Source organism: Vespula vulgaris, chromosome 8 (genome assembly GCF_905475345.1).
Source record: "Vespula vulgaris chromosome 8, iyVesVulg1.1, whole genome shotgun sequence".
Taxonomy (NCBI): Eukaryota; Metazoa; Arthropoda; class Insecta; order Hymenoptera; family Vespidae; genus Vespula; species Vespula vulgaris.
The window spans coordinates 1,623,049-1,647,524 of NC_066593.1; the positions used below are offsets into that span (position 1 = coordinate 1,623,049).

At 35.2% G+C, this 24,476-nt stretch overlaps 2 protein-coding genes across 9 annotated transcripts in view; one reads left to right on the top strand and one right to left on the bottom strand.

Annotated features, from left to right (window-relative positions):
- LOC127065470 (CCR4-NOT transcription complex subunit 6-like) overlaps positions 1-24,476 on the bottom strand; it is a 519,140-nt gene that overhangs the window by 438,802 nt on the left and 55,862 nt on the right. The gene's annotated exons all lie outside the window — the stretch shown is intronic.
- Positions 592-24,476, top strand: part of LOC127065466 (storkhead-box protein 2) — a 79,448-nt gene continuing 55,563 nt past the window's right edge. For 3 of the 4 annotated variants that reach the window (XM_050997841.1, XM_050997839.1, XM_050997842.1), the window contains exon 1: positions 1,029-1,840. The gene's annotated coding sequence lies outside the window, so the exon portion shown is untranslated. The other variant, XM_050997840.1, reaches the window with a different exon arrangement.

Sequence of the window (24,476 nt, forward strand, 5' to 3'; positions counted from 1 at the left end):
GGGTACGAAGTGCTGGAATATCCAGCGTGCCGGTATGCCGGTGCTGCGTCGTTCTACGGTTAAAGGAGAGAGAGAAAGAGAGAGAGAGAGAGAGAGAGAGAGAGAGAGAAAGAGAAGGAGAGACGAGGTGGAAGAGGAGGCCGAAGAGGTGGACCAGAGGAGGACGAAGAGGAGGAGGAGGAGGAAAAGGAGGAGGAGTAGGGAAAGAGGAGAAGGAGAAGGAGGAGGACGAGGACGAGAAGAGGAGGGGAAAGTCGAATGGAGAATGGAGGGGAAAACGTGGTTGGCCCGAGCCTCCTAGAACGATGGTGGGGAGAACTTGTGGTGGCAGGAGCAGGAGCAACGTAAAATGCAATGGCGTAGAGATCCCAGCGAACAGTAGAATCGATTCGTTAGATAAATCGAATCGAACGAATTCAAAAATAATACGTCGAGTTTCACGCCAATGTCGAAGCCAGTTTCCACGTTCCCCGTTCCCCACCTCTACCCCTACTCCTCCCCTTCCCGTTCTACCCCTTTCCCCTTCTCCGTTCTCGTCCCGTCGCCGCGGTGCGACGGCGGCAACGACGACGGCGTTAGTGGCGTCGAGGCGCCCCTTTCAGTACGAAGCCGACGACCGGGCCAGCTGCACCCGTTGCACCTGTCGTCCCGTTTTCTCTATATCCTTTCTTCTTCTTCTACTTCTACCTACTACTACTACTACTACTACTACTACTCTACTACTACTATTCTACTACTACTACACTCTGCTACTTCTAGTTTACTACCACTACTTCTTCTTTTTTTTCGTCTTCTTTTGATTTCTTCTTTCTTGTTCTTTTTTTTTTCCTTCTTTTCGATCCTTCTTTTTTTCTTCTACTTCTTCTTCTTCTTCTTCTTCTACTTCTTCTTCTACTTCTTCTTCTTCTTCTTCTTCTTCTGGTTCGACGTTTCGCGATCGACGACTCGTTGTGGTAACGCGACACGCGTCTACTAAGGGATCTACGTTATCATTTTTTTTTTTTTATTATAATCATTGTAATTATTATTATTATTATTATTATTATTATCATTATTATTATTATTCTTTTCTTTTATCGTCATTATCGTTTTATTTCTCGTTCGTTTCCTTTCGTATCCCTTATCGTGATTGTTGCTCGTCGTTGTTTAAACAAACGGACGAAAAACGAACGAACGAACGAAAATCAAGAAAAGAACGTCAAGGAGAGAAGGAAAAAAAAGATAGAAATAGAACGGAGCGGACATCTACTACTCCTACTTCGTTAATATTCCTACGAATATATTTCTTTTTTGTTTTTCCGCGGGTGCTTGATCTTCACCTGTTGTGCCACGAATATCAGTGCTGAAGGAAGAGAGAACGAGAAAGATAGAAGAACGGACAAACGGAAACAGAGAGAAAGAAAGAGAGAGAGAGAGAGAGAGGAGAGAGAAGATAAGAAAACATTTCTTCTCGTCTGTGAAAGGAATAAAAAAGACAACATAAAACAAAAAAGAGAGAAAGAGAGAAAAGAAAAAAGAAACAGAGAAAGAGAGATCCTTTATCTCTTTCTTCCTTTTTACACACACACGCGTATACACACACACACACACACACACACACACACGTATATACATCTTTCTCTCTCTTCGAATTTTTAAGTTTCAAAAGGAACAAAGTTACACGATATTCGATTGGACCAAAACTGGATGTCTTATCCACCTGTGCGAGTCTCAACTCTCATCGAATAAAAGTTGTTAGGATCGGTCGAAAAAGCTGTGGGGACCTCTCTCTCCTCTCACAGTCGGCGCATCTTTGGGATTCGACGGACCTTGGATAGAGCGGCAGCCGTGTGTGCCTACGGTGAGTCCTTCGACGATAAATTCCAGCCTCCCGGAGCCCGAGGGTCAAGAGCGGTCAGACCTCTCGCGCGTCGCGACACGTAGACTGGTTTTCAGAGCTTCTAGGGCCCTCTCCTCCACTCTCTCGCGATTCCTCTCTTATTCTCTCTCTTTCTCTTTCCTTCGTTTCTTCCTTCCTTCCTTTCTTTCTTTCTTTTGGTCAACTCGTTCTCTCTTTCTCTCTCTCTTTTTGTATATATATTTTCCTCTCTCTCTCTCTTTCTCTCTCTTTCTCTCTCTCTCTCTGACATTAAATTTCTTTTCGAAAAAATGTAACAAATCATCAACGATTATCAAATGATTCCGCAACGTCAGCACCGTACGCTTCTTCGTAAACGCCGATTACTCGTCTACGATTCATCTATATCAATTTTTATATACGTTGTATCTACACGATGATATATGCTCGAGTGAACGATATACGCGATTCGAGATGATATCTAAAGACAGACGTATCTTTTAAAACCTGAAAATTCTTTCGCAAGGGACGATCCTATTATGGAAGAATAGAGAAACAATCATTTGTAACGTTTATAAATAATAATGATAACGTCGATGCTGATGATGATGATGATGATGATAATGATGATGATAATGATAATAATAATAATAATAATAGATCTACGGTTAACTAATGATTACGTCGTACCCCACGTACATATTGCCAACGCAATATGATAATTCGTATAATCGATTAACGTGACGTATCATCTCCTCTCTCCCGACAAGAGTCTTTCCACGGGAAGACGTTCTTAATACGGCCTTGCTAAACTCGCGCAATCTAATCTCCATTGCGAAATTTTACAAAGGATAACCGGCTTGGTTTCTTTTCTTTTTTTTTTTTTATATTCGTAAATTATACTCGTGCGAATAACAAACGAAAGATATCGATTATTCATTTTTATTAATTAATTTTTATTAATGTTATTTATTAATATATATATATATATATATATATATCGAATTAAGGACGATATTAATTTTTTATCAATCAACGAAAGATATTTGACGAATATTTTACTTTTAAATATGGCCGCTGGCTCATGCATTTTTCCTCTTTTTTCTTTTTTTTTCGATCATTTCGCACACGCAACTATAATATCTCCTTTCGTAGAAACGTGATTCATATATTATTTTTCAACCTGTCTCTCTGAATACCTATATAAGTACCATATGTTTACAAATGAAATCGTTGGAAGGCGAAGAAAAAAAAAAGAAAAAAAAGGTCAAAAGTTCCTACCTTCCTTAACGACTACGATCGCTCGTTTAAACATAGCCAGTGTGCAATACCGTAGAACGATCCAAGGATCGATCGATCGTTACGTCAACGATCGTAAGAAATCGCTTGGCCGAAGGTCGTTCTTTTCGTTTCGATCCACCTTGTACCACGTTCTCGGATGTTCGTCGTCGTCGTCGTCGTCGTCGTCGTCGTTGTCGTCGTTGTCGTCGTCGTTTAATTCTCATCGTCGATTACTTTCTCCATTGAATAACTTCGAACGATCTTAATGATCCGATCACCAGGACGATCTCGTTGTTTTCTTTATTAGCGCGTGTTCGATTAAAAAAAAAAAAAAAAATGAAAAAAAAAATAAAAGAAAAAAAGAAGAAAGAAACTTCTCTCTTTTTCAAGAACAGAAGCCTCGAAATATATTCTTACTAAAAAATGAGATATTGTTTCGCGAGATCTATTGACAAAATAAAAAAAATAAGAAATAAAAAACGAACGTAAAAAAAAAAAAGAAAAAACGTAGTAACTCCAAGCGTTCCTTACATTTTATATATTAATACAATTACATTCGTATTATATTTAATTGTATAATTGATACAATTAAAAAGATAAAAAGTGAAAGACGGACATAAAAAAAAAAATGTAATAACTCCAAAGCGTTCCTTATATTTTATATATATTAATACAATTAAATTCGCGTTATATTTAATTGTATAATCAATAATACAATGAAGAATTCTTTAGAATCGTGCTTTATATCCTTTATTACTCACTTACAAATCCTCTGACCTCGACCTCGGAAAACAACGACGGAATTACCGTTCGAGCGTGGCGAAAACACTCGGTCGGGTGTAATGTAACGGAAGGGGTCAGCGAGAGGTGCTCGTGCCATAAACAATGTCTCCAGAGAAATACTCCAAGAGCCACCAGTGCAATTGCAAAATCCAAATGGTCATAGTCTGACGTCCGTTGTCCATCGTACGTCGTCCGTCGTCGTTCTACGCTCGTCAGGATGACAATCGGCTTACGTAATTTCTTTTGTCAACCGTGACACCTCGTAAAATATCTCAAGTGTTCGAGGACAACCAAACTCTTTTGCACCGTCAACACTTGGAATTATTAATCGTTTATTAATCGAGTTCATTAAAAGGAATAAAAGAAAAAAGGAAAAAAAGAATTGCCACGATTGAAAGTTAAGAGACGGATAGAAAAAGTATATCGTTAAACGTAACGATAAATCAATTTATGTGTGTGTGTGTGTGTTATAAATAATTATTATTTTATACATAATTTATGTGGTCGACTGTAAAATAATCGGAGCATTTGACCTATCATCTACTAATATCATCTTAATGATAAAATTCGTCGATTATTTCTTCGACAATCCGATACGAATAGAATATAATTAAACTATATAATCTATTCAATTATATAAATAAAAAGAATATATGTACATGTATGATTATTCGTTATAATTAAATAATTCGAATCACATGTCGATTCGAACTTTAGACTTTATTCGTTAATAAAAAAAAGAGAAAGAGAGAGAAAAAAGAAAAGAAAAAGGAAAAAGAAGAGAAGGAAATATATATAAAAAAATATTAAAAAAGTAAAAAAAGAAAAAAGAACCAGAGTATACCGTGTTGTAGCGAGAAGTTAGAGCTTTCGAGTCGTTGATGCGGATTAACGTCTCCGGATAACATCTCGCGCTACGATCTAAGCAATAACGCGTAGTGCATACCCTAACGATAATCAGATTGGACAGGTATTGGATACACAAGAATCGAAAGTCTCGACGAAACGATATATACACACATACACACATACATACATATATATATATGTATATATTGTATATTTACGTACGCTTCCGTTCTTAACGCTTGTCGATTCGGCGTTACATTAGAATCGTCTCATCGAAGACTATGCTCGACATACTTTCTATAACGATGCGTTTATAGAATCATGGAGGGGGTGGAAGGTAAATGGAGGGGATAAGACATCTGTTACACGAGTTACATTTACGAAAAACCAATCTTTCGCAATATAGTTTGTCGGACATATGTTTGGTCGATTAACTTTTACACGTATAACGTTCTTCCACAAATATAACTGATATTATATCTAAATTAACAAGGATAATCGAATTTCAAGAAAGTCGAAAATTTATTTCGAGTATGATTAAGATAATAATCGATCAAGCATTCGCATCGAAACGAAACGAGACGAAACGGAATTGAACTAAACTAAATTAAACGAAACTAAATTAAACTAAACGATAAAAGTAAACTTTCTAATGTCTACACATGGAGAGTGATATAAAATCGTGCGCTCGATTAAGTCGTAAACTATGTATTTTCGATGAGTACATAAATAAGTACTTACCTAACTATTCATCTTCGAATACGCACGAAGTCGTTTATAAAGATTAAAGCTGACTAAAAAGCACGATTGTACCAACACCTACTTAGCAGCGAATGGAGATATACATATATATATATATATATATATATATATATATATATATATATAGAGAGAGAGAGAGAGATAGTTTCCGACGTCTGGCACTTTCCGAGGCATGTTTTAAACGAGAGAATCCTTTTTCATTCTTTTTATTTTTGTTACGCTCGTCTCGAATCGTTTAGTTCTTCGGTTAGAACGATCCTCTGGACGAGACGAAGTAAATCGTGTCGGGACAACGACTACTCTACTACGTATTATCGGAGAGAAAGAGAAGTCGATTCAAAATACTTCAATCGGCAAAAAGTAAATGAACTCGACCGTGAACGATAAACTAAACTATAGTAAAGAGTGACCTTTAGCGTTCTAGTACCACAATAATAATCATCATTTACTTAGATTGAATGTTCGGAGAAACAGAGAGAAAGAGAAGAATAATAAACAATATAAGAAAGAAAAAGAGAGAGAAATAATAAATAACGTAAGATAAAAGAAAGAGAAAGAAAGAAAGAAAGAAATAAGAAAGAGAGAGAGAGAGAGAGAGAGAGAGAAAAAGATGGAAAATTATAAAGAAAATGATATAGAATGAGATGGAAATTAAAGAGTACGAGAGATATAGAGAAACAGAAAGAGAGAAAGAGAGATGAAAATAATAAAGGATATAAGATGAGAAAGAAAGAAAGAGAGAGAGAGAGAGAGAGAGTTGTACTTTGGAAGGAGGCTAATGTGCGAACGATCGTATATACTTGGTTCTTTTCGAATTACCTCGGGCTCGATAATTTCTCTTTACGTTTTATTCAACATGGAAAAGGAAGACGCGAGTTCTAACGTTGGTAACGAAGTTAACGAACATAAGCAACCGGTAAAAAGACATTATTTGCCAGATATGGAGGAGGAGGAAGACGAGTCGAAATAAACGGCTCGATGGATCGGCTTAGTCACTCCGATGTCGTTGCGATTCCATGGCGACTATACGTACGCCATGGATCTTCTGGATTTTCTAAAACGATTAGAAATAATTGCGCCGACGACGGCTTCAAAAGTAAGGATATATCGTTGAAACTCGAATGTTAACGCAATTTCAATCTACATAGATATATGTACGTATGCACGTAAATACGTTAAAATGAAAATGGTATAGATCCGACGAGATCCTTTATATTAAATAACGATCGATCGAAGTAAGAAATTTTCTCGATCGCGATCAGTTAATTGCATCGTCTAAGATATCCTTATCTTCTATTTTTTTTTCTTTTTCTTTCCTTTTTTTTCCTCCTTCTATCGGATTTAACAAAAATCTAAGAATTTTTATATAGCTCAGTCGCTAAACGGATTATCTTTCTTCTTTTTTTACTTCACTACTCGTTAAAAATATATATAGAAGATAAATATCTATATATAAAAAAAAAAAAAAAATTTTAATTAAGATCGAAGACAGAATAAGCGCATATCCATATAGGTTGTTATAAGATCAACGCGACCTACGATTTCTCCAACGACGATGAGGCAAAACACGTAGTACTTACTTACTTACTTACTTACTTACTTACTTACTTACTTACTTACTCACAAACTCGCTTGCTCGCTTGCTCGCTCGCTTGCTTACATATTTCATTAGAATCTCCGCGGTGTGCGGACTTTGAATACCTACATATATCCATCATATTCTTTACACGCTACAACGGAATTCTACCCGATTGCGGAATCCATCCTCCCCAATGTGGAACGAGGTTTCCTCCGCGCCTCTGCTCGTTTACTCTATTCACGACGCGTTCCACCTACAACGAATTTACGCTGGGTCAAGTAATCATTCCTTAACACCCACTCCTCATTGTTACCACTTTGTTTAACGCGTGAAACGTGTTAACCAACTTGTTTCTTTTATTCGAAAATTTGGATTCTATGTATCTCTCTTTTGATCTATGTATCTCTCTGTTGATCTCTCTGTCTCTCTTATTTACAAAAAAAATTATTAGTAAAGAGAGGAAAAGAAAAGTTAAAGATATTCGAATTATGAACAAATCATAATGTTACGTCGATATATCATAGTTCGTTAATACTATAGTTTAATAGTATAGTTTCTTATATAACGTTACAGTTCGTATTATTAATTTTATCAGTTTTACAGTTTTTAAATATAATTTTTATCTCGTATTAACTTTATATACGCACGTAGATGTAACGTAACGTAAGTTAATATAACTTTGAATTTTTATTCAAATTCATATATCACACGATTTATCAGTAAAATACGAGGAGAGATAAAGAGGAAAAGTTAGAGAAATTGAAATTTTTCACTGTTAGAGTTTATATATTCGAATTATGGGCAAACTATAAATTGGTATATTATTTGCTAAAAAGGAGAGATCGCGAGAGATTTTTCCAGCAAATATCCCATCGACGCAAGTATATAGTATATTATTACTAAAAAGGGAGAGATCGTTCGTTCTCTTTCTCTATCGTAAGAAAATGAGAGAGACTGAGAGAAGGAGAGAGAGAGAGAGAGATAGAGAACGCATAAAAAATACGACGAAACGCATGTTCGGCGGTTTGCAAAGAGAAAGTCATACTACTGATCGTTGCGTCCAAGTCGTCGTTGTCGCTTATATCCTCAAACTCTTTTCTCTCTCTCTCTCTCTCTCGTCTTCTCTGTCGAGAAGAATATAGAAGAGAAGAGAGAGGAGAAATGAAGTGTATGAAAACGATCATTGAAAATGCCCCATGTGTTTTACATTTCCTATTCAGATATTTACATACTATCATAGTGCACATAAAACGACACCTGCGTTTCCGTGGCGCAGTCGGTCGGTACATAACATAAATATTCTAATGTCCAAGAGAGACGTTTTCAAAGAAGAAAATTATGTGTTCGAACGTGTTTGAGTATTGTGAATATTAAAAAACAAAAAAAAAAGAAGAAGGAGAAATGAAATTCATCGCTTCATAAAAATTTACTTTGTTACGGCTTCGCTTCAATTTTTCTTTTTTTCTTTTCTTTTTTTGTCCAGTATGTAAAATTTGTTTTTTTCTTTCTTTTTCTTCTTTTTTCTTTGTTTTGAGTGCGTAAATGTCAATGCATACAACAAGTATATTCTATACTGCGAGATATGTTTTGCGAAGAAAGAAAAGAAAGAGAGATAAATAAGAAGCGAAGAACTTGTTGATTCGATTTTTTAATGAAAAGTCGAAGAGAACAAAAATTAAAAGAAGAACGTAATAGCGGACAGAAGGGACAAAGCAGAACGAACGAACGAACGAACGAACGAACGAACGAACGAACGAACGAAATTTTGTTCGGAAACAAGACACGTTGTCATTAACAGCGAGATCGCTTACTCCTAGCAATTACATTTTCCCATTCCATTCACAATGGCGCCCGAGACACCGAGCAGCTAGTCCCAGTTTCAAAATCCGGTTTCACGGATGAAAAGTAAGAGTGCGTCGCTCGGATATGTTCCCTCGTAACAGAAACGAGCGAATCGGATCTTTGCCACGTGCTAGATCCAAAAGTTTTCTATAACAAATATATATCTATACACATACACATGCTATATTCTATATTTCATTCTATTATATATTTTTTATTGTATATTTCTATGTATATATATTATATATATATATATAATAAAACGAGATAAATGATATTCATTCAAAATTATTAACAATAAATATATATAAAATTTGTTATGTGTATATATATATTCTTGTGTACGTATGTATATATTTTTTGTTACTAATAGAAATTATTTATTATTTTCATTATTTATTATTTATTAAATAACCCTATTATTATTATTATTATTATTATTATTATTATTATTCATGAGATAAATAATTTGACGAATATCTAAAAAAAAAATATCCAAGCAGCGATGATCCTTGAACTCGATTTTATCTATAAACTTCCGGAAAAAGTAACACAATCGTTTCGACTTCTTCCTCTTTCCATTTTTTCTCCTCTTTTCTAATCTCTTCTTAACGTACGTATAAAGATATAACATTATTCGTTAATTTAACGTTAAGAATGAATTATCACACCGCGGCAACACAATGGGAAGTCTTATGTAAATCGAAAACGAAACGAAACGACGAAGAGAAAACGATACTTACTGTTTCGACATTCGAAAGAAAAATTCAAGAGGAAAACATGAACCGTAAATGGTAATATTCTTTGGTAAGAGACCACGTCGTATCGTTAGCGTATGTGCGACAGAGAAACAAAAAGAGAAGGATAGAGAAAAAAGAGAGAGAGAGAGAAAGAAAGAGAGAGAGTGCAAAAGAATAAGAGAAAGAGAGAGAGAGAAAAGTCGAAACCGAAAATAAAGAAAGTCAGTGCTTTGGCTACCGGTAATCCTTGAAGATCCTTTCCAGTCTTGTTCAGCCGTTACGGGACGATATCCGTAAGGTAATTCACACAGCTCGCTTGCACGTGACACAGGATATCCTTGAAGCCTTCTAACGGTCCTGCCAAGAACGCCCTGTGTCCTCTCCTCGAGAGTGCCACGAAGAGGAGAACCTCGATAGCCATTTTCCCACACGCACGTTCGTGCCACGCGTACGTACATACATACACACATACGTACGTATATTATGTGTATGTATGTATATATATATACTTATGTATGTACATATACATATATGGATATACATAGATGTATACGTAGACGAATATACCTATATATTTCATCCACGCCTTTCGAAGGATATACGTGGTGTATGTGTATGTGATTGTGTGTGTATTTGACTCTCTCCGCTCGTGCTTCCACATACTATATGTTGCACTATTTTCATTCTACAGGATGTCTCTCGCCTAACGGTACCGATATCTATCCGTGATGACACTTGAAAATTTGCTTATCTCTTTCAAATAAAAAGTAATCAAAAGAGAGACAAACGGAGAGAAGAAATATTTTCTTCCTTTTTTTTTTCTTCTTTCTTCTTTCTTTTCTTTTCTTTTTTAATCGATTATTCGTTTCTTTTTTTTCTCTTTCTTTTTCTTTACTTTGCATATCCAATCATCTAAGTATATATGGAGTAGGTAAGATACTTACTCAACCATCTCGTTCGCCAAATAAGATCAAACGTTATCCTTTAATGAAACGTCTCGCGCGTGCCGTCTTTTACACGTTTTCTGTATTAATTCAACGAGTATAGAAAGAAAACGAAGAAAGAAAGAAAAAAGAAAAGAGTAATCAAGGAAACTCGAGAACGTGCTTATCAAACTCGAGAAGTGTAGTTATGTTTAATCTTTAAAATATGAAACATCCTGTAGGGGTACGTAACTAACACGCATATACATAAGTACGTTATGCCACAACTTCCTTTCTGATTCCCACATACACACACACATACACACACATAACAAAGCATATACGCATGTAAAAGTTCTCTTCTCCCTCTTCATTCTTCTTGAATTTCGGTGTAATTCACTATGGTAGGGAAAAACTCTCCTCCTTGAGGGCAGACACACTGGCCTTTTGTTGGACGCCGGTAAGGTTTAAACGATATCATGGAACCTAAGTCACGAGGGTCACGCGTTGTGCAAGCGATAGTAGTTTATGCCGCGAGCTATACCATTATACGAACGTTTCGTGCATACACAACGTTCATGATACACGCGTGCTATTTACACGCTACCTATGTCGAATTATTCTCTCATTTTTTTCTTCTTCTTCTTCTTCTTCTGTCTTCTTCTTTTATCTTATTTATTTTTTTTCTTCCCTCTTTTTTCGTTTTTCATACCAATACCCTGATACCTCGGATATTACTGTTGTAATATTTTTATGTCAATTATTGTTTTTTTTTTTTTTTAATTATTGTTATTTATTTTTTATACCGACATCTTTATTTTTTTTTATAATATCGACATCGCTTCGACGAAGCAAAAATTTATTTACACTTTTGTGTGTTTGTGCGTGTATGTATGTATTTATGTATGTATCTACTTACATACGTTTACTTATTTATGTTGTTAGAAAATATTTGCATTCTCTCTCTCTCTCTCTCTCCCTTCTTCTATCTTTAACAGTGCAACGCGTTAATTAAATGAAACAATTAATTGGATCTCCCAGAGTTCCTGATGAACAAATAGAATTTACGTGCCGTTGCTTTCATTCATAATCTCGAAAACGTGCCGTTGTCGTCAATGAAAAGCTACTACTCTACTCCGTCTGTCTTTTCATTTCGAACAAAAAGTATACTTGCTTTTTTCCGAAAAGAGAAAATTAATCTCTATTAATTTCTAAAAAAAAAAAAAAAAACGAAGTTATACATGTATATAACTTTACATAAAAGTTTCGGAATATTAATGCCATGTTTACACCTATTATTCAATCGTCACACGTTTTACAATTTTTTTTTTTTTCGAACAATAACATTTTGTGATTCTTCCGTATAATCCTTCTCTCTCTCTCTCTCTCTCTCTCTCTCTCTCTTTCTTTCTCTCTCTCTCGTTCTCTCTCGTTCATCGTGGGAACGACAAGTCGGCTTTGCAAGGAGCCATTATTACGGTCTTCGTGCGAGACAAAGAGCACTTCTCATCACCTTCTTCTTCTTCTTCTTCTTCTTCTTCCTTTTTCTTCCTCTTTCTTCTTCTTCTTCTTCTTCTTCTTCTTTTTCCTCTACGACTCGACTTCATATATTTTCTGATTAATTATAAACCAGAGACGAAAGGTCTCATAATTTTCTAAAGCCATACGAGTACTTACTTATTACCTATCTACTTATATATATCTTTTTTCTTTTCTCTCTCTCTCTCTCTCTCTTTTTCTTTTTTCTTTTATCACCTTTTTTCTTTCTTGCCACCCTTTACATCTCTTTATCTTTTTATATATATACATATATACATGTATATGTATATATATATACCTATTTCTTTTTTCTCCTTCTTTCGTCTTTAACACCACCATGCCATAAGAATTATTATCTAAATTATTCTATTATATTATACATATGTAAGAACGATCAGCATCTATTTATGGTCCTCCTATATAACAGTAATAAAAACCCCCCCATCGTGAAATCATCCCGTTACGTTTAAATGCATTTTCAAATCGTCATAAATCGGTTTTATACGACTTGTAATTCACGGATCTACGCTTTCCTTGCTCATTACTCTTACATTTGCGAGGTCACACTAAAGGAAACTATACTCGAGGCTACACGGAACACACAACTCCGAGTTTCACATCAAATAATAATATGAAACGTCGAAAAACGTTTCTTCCGTTTCGTCGACGCTGTTTTTCTTTTTTTGTTTCTTTTCTTTTTTTCTTTGTTTGTTTCTTTTTTTTTTTTTTACTTTCTATCCTCCCTTCTTCCTTTTTCTTTTTTTTTATTTTTTCGTCGAAAGAGAAAAGAGGAAAGGCTTATAAATGTAATAGCTGTTTCTGTTGTATGATAAATAAAAACACGTGTTGTTATTAGCAGTATCAACGGGATGCAGTATTATCGTCGGCTTTTCAAAACAGTTAACGAGTTATCTTCTGGCAGACGGACACGCTTTTATTTTTTAACGTTTCATTACGATCCTCACTGTCCATGCTATTCTTGTCTTTTTTGTTTGGTCTTTCTCTCTCTCTCTTTCTCTCTCTTTTTATGTAGATATATATATATATATATATATATATATATATATATCTCTTGCTTTCTGTATTTCTCTCCCTCTTCATTCTTAAAAAAAAAAAAAAAAAAAGGAGAGAAGAAAATATTCACCGAAATTTCTCACATAGTTATATACACGAGATACTAACGAAATTTATCAGACTAAATTTTAAACCGTAACGTTGAAATGAAATTAAATTAAATTAACTTAAATTGTAACCTTGGAAAGTTGACAATTTCAACTTCACGACTAATCGATATTATCAATAAATAATACCACGATAAATAGACACCATTATTCACTCGTTCTAATTTCTAAAATTTCAATAAAAGAAAGGAAAAAGAAATACGTTAAGAAAGAGAACATCACTTATTAAAAATTAATGAGTCAATTGCAAAAGAAAAAAGTAACGTTTCGTTAAAATTTGCGGAAAAAAAAGAGATGCAAAAAAAAAGAAAAATACTGAATGAACGAATATGAAAACGAGTACGAAAGAAAGAGAAAAAGAACGAAATAACGAAAACGAATCGACGAGAAATAATTTTAATGGTGAATGAAGAGAAAACGATAAGGTCCTCCATCGGATCAGAGGAATTCATTGAATCCTTTCTATAAGTGAAGCGTACGATCGGGTAGATAGAAACACGGTAAGATCGATTTCTCGTCTTTCGCTGTCGATATTCTTTGCGCGAGTCGCACGTGATCCTCGTTGCCGCGGTGTCTCTCTTCGATCGAGCGGAATGATCTGCAAGTGATTTCACTCGGATCGCGAAAGCGAGCGAGACGAACGAACGAGAGAACGAACGTAGGAAAGAACGAAAGAACGAACGAATGAACAAACGATCGATCGATGGATAGATCGATCGATCTATCGATCTGCATCTAAATCTGGATCTGGATCTGGATCTGTATCTGTATCTGGATTCTCAACATTATCCATACTTCGATCGAAAACTTCTTTCGGTTTGGCAGAAAGCTCGTTTATAAATCACTTTATAAATTATACTATGTGAAAATAAATGCGATTTAAGAGAAAGAGAGAGAGAGAGAGAGAGAGAGATCCTAATCATCGAAAGAAATATTATAGATATTAACGCATCGACGTGTTTCCTTTTACTTTAAACTCTTAAAGTAGCAAGATAAGAGAGAAAAGTCAACGAATAATATCACGTTGCGCTGGACCAGAAACGCGATGCTGTTAATACATACTTATATACATACATAGATAAATAGATACATGTATGTATGTATATATGTATACACACACGCAGTACACATGGCACTAGGTATATATCTAAAATCATACGCGTAGAAAGTCTACGTTAATATTATTATTTTATAGTTGGTATCACATTTGCTCGGATAAAATGCACCAGCGGATAAACTGCCACGTAAATTTTCAATTTGCTTTTAGACCGCTAAGAGAAGATCGTAATCGTACGAACGAATCTCTAACAAGCGGTTCTCATCTCTCATTGTATTCTGACTCTAACGAGAATACTTTTTAACTCGAAGAGAAAATAAATAAGTAAGAGAAAAAGAAAAGAAAAAAAAAAAAAAAGAAACAGGAACCACGCTATTATAAAAATATTACAGAAATAAAGAAAAGAAATAGTCAAATGAAAATGATGAAATGGACCAAAAAAAAAAAAAAGAAAAGAAAAAGAAACTAAGTAGAAAGAAAAAGAAAAAGAAGTCTTTGGAACGTCGGATCGATTGCAAATCCCTCCCGAAAGAGGACCGGATCAAGAGAGTCAAAGAATAAGGTTCTTGGCATGCCATGGAACGAAAAGTATACTGTTGAACGATGGATGCACACTGTTGGTACGTTCAACGGGCATGGGTCCACACGAATCTCGGTCGTATGCAAATTGCATTTCATAACTCGTTACTCGCGGCACATCCACCGCGAAGTTTATCTTCGATCTTACGTACGAGCCGATCTTCGTCTTCTTCGTCTTCTTCATCTTCATCTTCATCTTCATCTTCATCTTCATCTTCATCTTCATCTACTTCTTCTTCTTCTTGCATTTTTTTTTCACGGTCGAACCTAACGCGTTTATACAGGGTGGACAAAACGATTCTCGCGAAGACACAAATTCTTCGATCAGTTAAAATTAACCCAAAGCAACAAGCAAATATCTTTCCTACCTACGTACGTATCTATCTATATCCTTTCGTATCTTTCTTTTCCAAATGTTTCTTGTCTTTTCTATTTTCTTTTTTCCTTACCTCGTCTTTCTTTATCTTTTCTCTCTCTCTCTCTTTCTCTGTGCAACGCATTACAACGCAACGACGTTAATACGAACTGACGTAATCTAATTATAGAGGAGACACAACGTGACATTATGACAATGAGAGAATTCGTATGCACGTTTCGCGACACAATCGCGAAGCCGTCGAAGAGAGTTGTTTCAGGGTGTGTTCTATTGTCACGGAGGGAACAACGGTCTTAACGGTTAGTCTATGAAACGAAGCAGAGTATAACATGAAAAAGTATGTCCTCTTTTTTCTTGTCTTCCCCTCTTTCTCTCGTCCCTCCTCACCCCTATTTGTTCAGTGTCTCCATTCCTTAGCGATAAAAAAACTTCCGAAGAATAATCGGGGTTCGAAAAAAAAAGAAACGCTTAGGTAAAACTAGTCAACGATCTATAAATAATAGATACTAATTAAAATTCAACGAACGTTCAACGATAAATGTCTAATAGATAGTCTAAACACAGTATTACAATAGTTCTCATAAAGTTTCCAAGTAGAATGTCGTTATGTACATGTGAATACATTTGACCTTAGAAAATATGAATCGAATTTACGAGTAGACTTTTAATGTCTCTTTGTAAAAGAGATTGAACGAGCTTTGAATGAATATGTCGCCAGTTTATATATATATATATATATATATATATATATATATATATATCATTGCATGATGCAACGTGAACGAGAAGTAAAGACAATTCGAAATTTGTATCTCTGTCTCTCTCTCTGTCTCTCTCTCTCTCTTTAATGACATCTACGTATGTATGTATGTATATTCATGACGTGTTTAGAGAAAGTAAAGTTTTAGAACAGTGGGTATTTACTTGAGTCCACTTTGGTGGACGTTTACCAAACAAGCCTAAGTACTTAACCATAGAAAGATACATAAGCTTATGATATTAAAGCTATATTTAAACAAATGTTATAATAATAATAATAATAATAATAATAATAATAATAATAATAACAATAACAATAACAATAACAATGACAGTAATAAAAAATAAGGAAAAAAAAAAAGAGAAATAATAATAACAACAATGTCGCCCCTTTCAAAAATGTAATTATACCGAAAATATTGTTTCACCCCGTATAAGTAATTGGAGAAAAAAAATATATCGATCGATATGATCGATCGTAACAATAATAACAAATGTTCGAAGCAAGCTGCAACGAACGAACGTACGAACGAACGAACGAACGAACGATCGATCGATCGATCGATCCAACGATCGATTCGCAAGGATCGATAAGAAGAAGAAAGACGGTTGCACCGACGATAATTATTCCACCGCGTCGGTGCACGACTAATTGGGTCGATACCGACGCGAGAGAGATCGAAGAAATCTGTCCGTTCGTTGGCTGCCTTCTTTCGTTTTGCGTTACGGAGCCAAAGAGAAGAGTCCTCCCTCCCCTCCCCTCCCCTCCTCCTCCTCCACCTTCTCCTTTTCTTTTTCATTTTTTTCTTTTTTTTTTTCGTTTTTTCCTTCTTCATCTTCTTCTTTCTTCTTCATTTTCTTCTTTCTTCTTCATCTTCTTCATTCTTCTTCTTCTACTCTCTTTTCTTTCTCTTCCCTTTCTCGAAGTACCGACATGTATAGCCTCCCACCGAGAAAGGATGCCGTGAAAAATCGACGTGGCGTCAAATCGATCTTCCATGCTAGAGAGTACGTCGGGAATAACGAAAGGAACTTTAAAATCGATGGTTCCTCTCCCTCTCTCTCTCTCTCTCTCTCTCTCTCTCTCTCTTTTTTTCTTTGTCTATCTCTCTTTCTCTTTCTCTAAAGCTCGGTGATATAATATAAACTGAATTTTTCTACTTAAGACGAGAAACGATAAGTAATAACTCATAAAATCTCATGTCTAATATTTGTATCCTAATCAAATGTTTCTTCTGTCCGATTTTTTTTCTTTTGTCTTTTTTCGTATCTAATAGAATAAAAGTTATATAGTATTATTATATGTATGTTAAAATTATGATCATTATTTATCTCGATATAATACGATACAATCGTGCTAGTATAAAAGTGAGATAGAGAGAATTATTGTATAATATAAATTATATATTTTAAAGTTATCGAAAAACTTACGAATCGAAGAGTCGAGCTAGAAAAATAAAAGATTTACAGATCTTTATACGCTGCTGGAAGTCTCGAAAAGGTATTTAAAGAAAAGAAAAGATTTATCTGTAATATCTGAATTAACTAAGCCTATCTTAACGATGAAGGTTCAGGTGGATGATTATCTTGCACAAAATAAAAGCAATACGATTATTCCGTAGTTATAAAACATAAAACGAAAGAGAGATAAAAAGAGAAACAGAAAGAAATAGAAAGAGAGAGAGAGAGAGAGAGAACGTTATTCTCTCTCTTTTCATTATTATATTATATAAATCATACACTTAAAAATCATGACAAACTTGAGATATGAATCGACGAGCTCGAAGGTCAGCCCAATAATCAGAATTAAACCAAGAAATTACCTTAAAAAAAAAAAAAAAACCTGATTTCCGAACGCCGCGGGTAGTCCGCAGAGAAGAGAAAAAACCAAAAAAAAAAAGAAAAAAAAGAAGAAAAAAAAAGGAAAAAGTAACAGATCCTTATTCAGATCTTCCCTTTGATAAAAAAAAGGAAAAGTAACAGATCCTTATTCACCGTTGGAAGGCTCGTAAAGGGCGTTGAAAAAAAAAAAGAAGATTCATCTATGGTATCTGAATTCCTGAACCTATCCTAACGATGAAGATTCAGGTAGACGAGTGTCTTGCACAAAGCACAAGCAATACGATTATTCCGAAGGTATAAAGTAGAGAATCGGAAAAAGACAGAAAGAGAGAGTGAGAGAGAGAGAGAGAGAGAGAGAGAGAGAGAGAGAAAGAAAAAGAGAGAGAGGGGATGGGGTGAGCGGTGTCTAGGACTACTTAAAGGGTCGCTCGTATAAGCGATCTTACGGAAACAGGTCCTTCGGTGCGGTTTCGTGCGGTGAGAGAATCTAGCCGAGAAGAGTCGATCTTACGTCGTTAGGTTGGGTAGCATAGGGTGCGACCACCGCACTCTCTCGTGCCACCCAAGACTCTCCGCAGAGCGGGTCGTCCCGGGTAGAACCTGAATCTCAAAGGTTCTCAACCAGCTCTGTCTCCTTCTCTTTCTTTTTCCTCTTTTCTCTTTCTCTTTCTCTCTCTTCGTTGTTTTTATTTCCTTTTTAATTAAATAACATGATTTTTGGAAATGTCAATCGTTCTTAAATTCTTTTTTTCATCAATTATATCTGATTTTCACGATTTACATCTGATATGTACAAACGTTATTCTTCGTAGATAAATGTGAGAATTACAAGAGTAATTTTTAAGAGAAACGAATAGGGAAAGTGATCGTTTGTTTAATTAAAAGAATAATCGATTAAGAAGTTTCGGGTGAAAGATAGAAAGAAATTAGGTTAAACAAGGAGGGGAAAAAAGGAAAGAAGAAAAAGCGATGTTAAGTAAGTATTAGGCACACGGATAAAATACTTACTTGACTTTTCTACCTCGGATTTAAGTTAGCTTAGCCTTAGCGTGCTGCTCGTTGTTACGGCAATATTCCTGCTTTTACGACGGTGTAATTTTAGCACGAACGACGTTTCGCAGGTATCTCGTACAGAGACTATACGTGAGAAATATATATATATATATATATAAAGAGAGAGAAAGAGAAGGAGAGAGACCCAACTCGTGAATCCTTTTCATTCAAATTATTGCGGTCCTTGTACGGAACGGCAAGGCGTTATGTAACATCGCGAATATATTGCAGCATAGTACCATTTTTGGCTAACTCGACGCACCACCATTCGTTCGATTAATTAACGTTCCTTTCCTGCAGTCTTTTCCAATAAACGACGATAAGATTGTAGGAATGGTTAGTTACGATACTGTAAAAGATACTATATATGTAATATACTCAATACAATGAGATCTCTTTCTTTCTTTCTTTCTTTCTTTCTTTCTCTCTCTTTCTCTCTGTGCGTGTATACCTGTATCGTCCGCGTAGAACGTGATCGAAAAATAAAAAAAAAAAAATAAAAAAATAAAAAAATAAAAAAGAGAAAATAAAGGAAAAAGAAGAAAGAAATGCCACGAGTAACTGCTCGAAATTGATATAAAAGTTTAGATAAAAATAATATTTCTCGAATGATCGGTACCGAGTACTTAAACATACTCTACACATACATACGTACATACATACATACATATATATATATATATATCTTTTTCTCTCTCTCTCTCTCTCTCTTTATTCTACTAGTTGCTCCAATTGCACCAACAACATTATCGATCGGATCGATAAAAAGTGGCACGGTCTGATCTCATTTCCGATCTTTCAAGTCTATCCCAGCATTCATCCTTTCTACGTGTTGGCACGCGCCGTTCCCAAAAAAAATCTCAAGGTAAACGCATTCCAGCGTAACTTGGATGAGAGTCTCTCTATCCTTTCTTTATTTTTCTTTTTCTTTTTTTTTCTCTTTCTTTTTTCATCTTTTTCTTTCTGTCTCTCTCCATCTATTTCTCTTTCTCCGTCCATCCGTCCATCCGTCTGTCTATCTGTCTGCCTTTTTCCTTGCAATTTTATTATTTCTGTTTACTTTTTCTCTTCGTAAAAGCGGTGGATTACACTTTCCACGAATGACTCATTGAGATAAGAGCATGTCGTCATTCATAAAAGAGATACTCTATGCAACTCTATCCACTCCGTGCACTTTAATCGACCTATACTATACCGCAAAAATAATTCAAACGAGTGCCATTGCAACAATCGTTTTATTCATTCCTAATGCAAATTATAAAACTCACGAGAAGAGAAAGAAAAAATTATGAAAACTTCTTCTATTTCAAGATGTATCGATCGTAGATATCGATCATAAATCATTGTGTCCATTAGAAATCGATCGTATTGAGAAATACTATTGTACAGTAGAAATATGAAAATCCTATTGTACAAGTACCCTTCTTTCTAATCGTATTTAAATCGCTTGACAAAAAAAAACTGATCAAAAAGAAAAGAAAAGAAAAGAAAGAAAGAAAGAAAAAAGAAATTAAAAAATTCCAACTCGTTCGCTTTTCTTTCATTAACGAATCACGATCACGAATATTATCGATCACTCCATTCGACAGACAAATAACTTTTACAAGATTAAACGATTATTTTGTTTATATTAAAAACAAATTTCCGTGAAATCTTCGACGTTCTTTTTCCTAATCATTGTTCTTTCCATTCATTAACGAATCACGATCACGAATATTATCGATCCTTCCATTCCAAACTATTATCGATCATTCCATTCGAGGGACAAATAACTCACAAGATCGAGTAATAATTTTTTTCTTATTAAAAACGAATTTCCCAATTATTTTCCTTTTCTTCTTCTCTTTTAACCAAGAAGAAAAAGAAGAACCGGAAAGACACGAAAGACTTTAGTCGCGTGTCCATTGCAAAGAGAGTCGCAAAGAGATATATAGAAAGTACCTTATGTAGGTACGACTCTTTGAGTGGTAGTAGGTACTTAATACGCTCCGATCTCTCAGTTTGCTTCGCCACGACATCGTCGAAGAACAATGCCAACCGATGTCGGACAATGTCGGCCTGTCGGCTCTCTTCGCAACCGACTACGCCACGACTTGCCTGTCTTCTTCTTCTTCTTCTTCTTCTTTTTCTTCATCTTCATCCTCCTCCTTTCCATCCTACGAAAGATCTTTCATCTCTCTCTCTTTCTCTCTCTCTCTCTCTCTCTCTCTGTCTCTCTTTCTATCTATCTATCTCTGTCTCTTTCTCAGTCTGTTTCTCTCTCGATCTCTCCAACTCGTTCCTTGAATTCCATGCCGAGATTCTTATAAGGAACAAAAGGTCGGCGCCATTCGAGCTAACGAGGGAGCACTTTCGATGCCAACTTCCTTCAACTATAAAATATTTTACTTTCGCTCGTGATAAAGGAATAGAGGAAAAATGAATAATCAAAGGAAAGAAAAGGAAATAGTCGACGAAAGGGGGATATTCTCATTGAATATCGTATACGTCGTTCAGAAAAATATTTTTATTATTATGGATTTCGTTTCACCTAGATCGATGAAATTCGGATTGAATTATTAATTTTTTTTTTTTTTCTTAACGATTCATTCGATCGATCCTCTCTCTCTTTCTCTTTCTCTTTCTCTCTCTATTTTAATTTTTTTTTTTTTACATATTTGTCCGTGATAATATATGGAAGGAGGATAAAATCGAAGATGTCTTGGAGTTGTTTTAACTTTCTTCTTAAAATTCTTTCGAATGCGGAAATATCGAAGTGACATCTTCTCTCTGCTTCTATCCTTCTCATTCTCTATTTTCAATCCAATTTAACTCGAATAGAATCGGTAGAATGTAAGAATGACTTTCACAGATTCTTCCGGCGTACAAGAGGAGTCTAATCTCTTTCTATCTCTCTCTTTCTTTCTCTCCTTCTCTGTCTATCTCTGTCTCTCTTTCGTGTACTCGGAGTACTAATTGCGGGCAACAGCAAGAAACTTAATTGTTATTTAATCGATCCTTCTCTCGTTTACCTTAGCGATTATTTACTCTAAGCGAGAAAGTAAGAAATACTAATTCGTGGTAAATAGATATTTTGAACGACTAGAAATTTACTGGGAAGATTCAATACGTAATTAATAGATAATATCGAGCGATAGTAGACCCCGACCGTCCTTGCCATTTAGCTTTCTCGCAAGTATCTATCTATCTATCTATCTTTTTATGTATGCATATATGTAAATATATATATAATATATATCTAGTATATATATGCTTATATGTATCCTATCTATATATCTATATATGTATCTGTTCGGATCGATTTAACGATTGGATAAATACGGAAGAAGATTTCTACGAGATGTGTCTCGAGTATCTCGTCCTCGATATAAGTCTGGCAAACGTTAACTTGCCAGAGACATTTAGCAACGTCGATGTTAAAGAGAAAAGAGAAGAAAATAAAAGAAAATGGAGAAGTAGTAGAAGTAGAAGTAGAAGTACAAGTAGAAGTAGAAATAGAAGAGGAGCCGCGATGATCGCGAAGAAAGTCAACCGTTGCTAGATCGCACGAAAATCTCGAACGCGAGTGTAACGCGAGAACCTACGCCATTTGTATATGTATACGTATACATATATACATACATATATATATATTTATATATATTTATATATATATGTATATACACACACATATATAAATATATTTACTTGGCCAAGCCGAGGATAAATGCGCCGTTTATCCCGTATTACCGTCGCTCATTAATCTTACTCCGCCCGTTTGAAAATTTCATATCGTATTAGTAGAACCGACCGGCATTTCAGACAATAATTAACCGTCGTAAAGTACACGAACGAAGCGTCCATTTATTATTCGACGGGAGTGAACGCGCAGGCGCACGCGCGCAAGTACCCTTCGTTCCATACGCTTTGCTTTGCTTTACTTTACTTTACTTTACTTCACTTCACTTCATTTTACTTCATTTTACTTCACTTTACTTTACTTTTCTTTAGTTTGATTTGCTTCGATTTGCTTTGCTTTACTTTTCTTTACTTTGCTTTGCTTTGCTTTGCTTTGCTTTGCTTTGCTTTGCTTTGCTTTGCTTTATTTTGCTTTGCTTTGCTTTGCTTTGCTTTGCTTTACCTTGGCTCGTCTTGCTTCTCGTTTTCCTATACTTCTCGCTTTGCACCACGAGATACCGTCGTGCTAGAAGCCAACGCGTTAACGGTAAACCTCTGCAACTAGTCAGTCAGTCTCTAAACTCTTCTTTACTTACGCCTCTTTTTACTGTTTCAAATCTCCTTTTTCTTCCACGTCGTTAAAGAGTAAACCTTTTCTGCTTTGTCAGAATCAGAGTAAAAGGGGGATAAAAAGATGTTGGAATTAGATTTTGTTAAACGTATTATCATCTTCTATTTCTTTTCACTACGATCGTTCGTTAGAAAGATAGACAGAGAAAGAGAGAGAGAAGGCAAGAGGGAGAGTGACGTTAAAATCTATTCTATTAAATCTTTAATCGAAACGATTAGAAATTTAATAGAATCTTCGCTGTCAATTCGTCGAGGGGAACAAAAATAAAAGAAAGAAATTCAAATAAAAAAGAATAAAAGAAAAAAAGAATATACATATATACGAAAGAAAAAAGAAAAAGCAAATAAATCACAGAAATATAATTCCCAATAAAAAATAAAAAAATAAAAAAAAATAAAATAAAATAAATAAAAGACGGATAAAAAGATAACAAAAAAAGAAGAGAAGGAGATCGAAAAAACAAAAAACAAAAAGAAAAAGAAGAGGAAGAAAAACGGAAGCGAAAGGTCGGACAGAAAGAAACGAAACTTCCGGCGAAATAAATACGAAAGAGAAGAAGAAGAAGGAGAGAGAGAGAGAGGGAAAGAGAAAAAGAAAGAAAAGAAAAAGGAAGAGAGAGAAAAAAGATAGACAAAAAAGAGATAAAATAAAGATATCATAGAAATATGATTCTATTTAATCGTTGTTCGTTGCTTGAAAATCGAGCAGTCGATGTAGTAGAAGGGAGCGGCCTCCATGTTCGACAAAAAGAGAATAACGCGGAAGAAGGAGGAAGAGTAGAGAGGAAAAGAGAGAAAAGAGAGAAAGAGAGAGAAAGAGAGAGAAAGAGAGAGAAAAAGAAGAGAAAAGAGAGAGAGTTCCAGTCAGAGATATCAACTACCTCCTCCCGCACGAACGCGCCCTACGTGCTGGACGCGTTTCGCCCTTCGGCGAATCGATCTCGCGCGAGAGGAATCCTTCCTTCTTTTTCTTTTTTTTCTTTTTTTTCTTCTTCTTCTTCTTCTTCCTCTTCCTCCTTCTCCTCTTCCTCCTTTTCTTCTTTTTCTTTTTTTCAATTTCTTTTTTTTTTTATCATTTTATTTTCAATGTTTTTTTATCATTTTTTTCCTCATACCTCCCCTCCTGTCTCCACCCCTCCTTTCATTCCTCCTCTCTTCCTCCTTAAGTCTCGTATTATCCTACGATCGACCACACCCGAACCCTCGA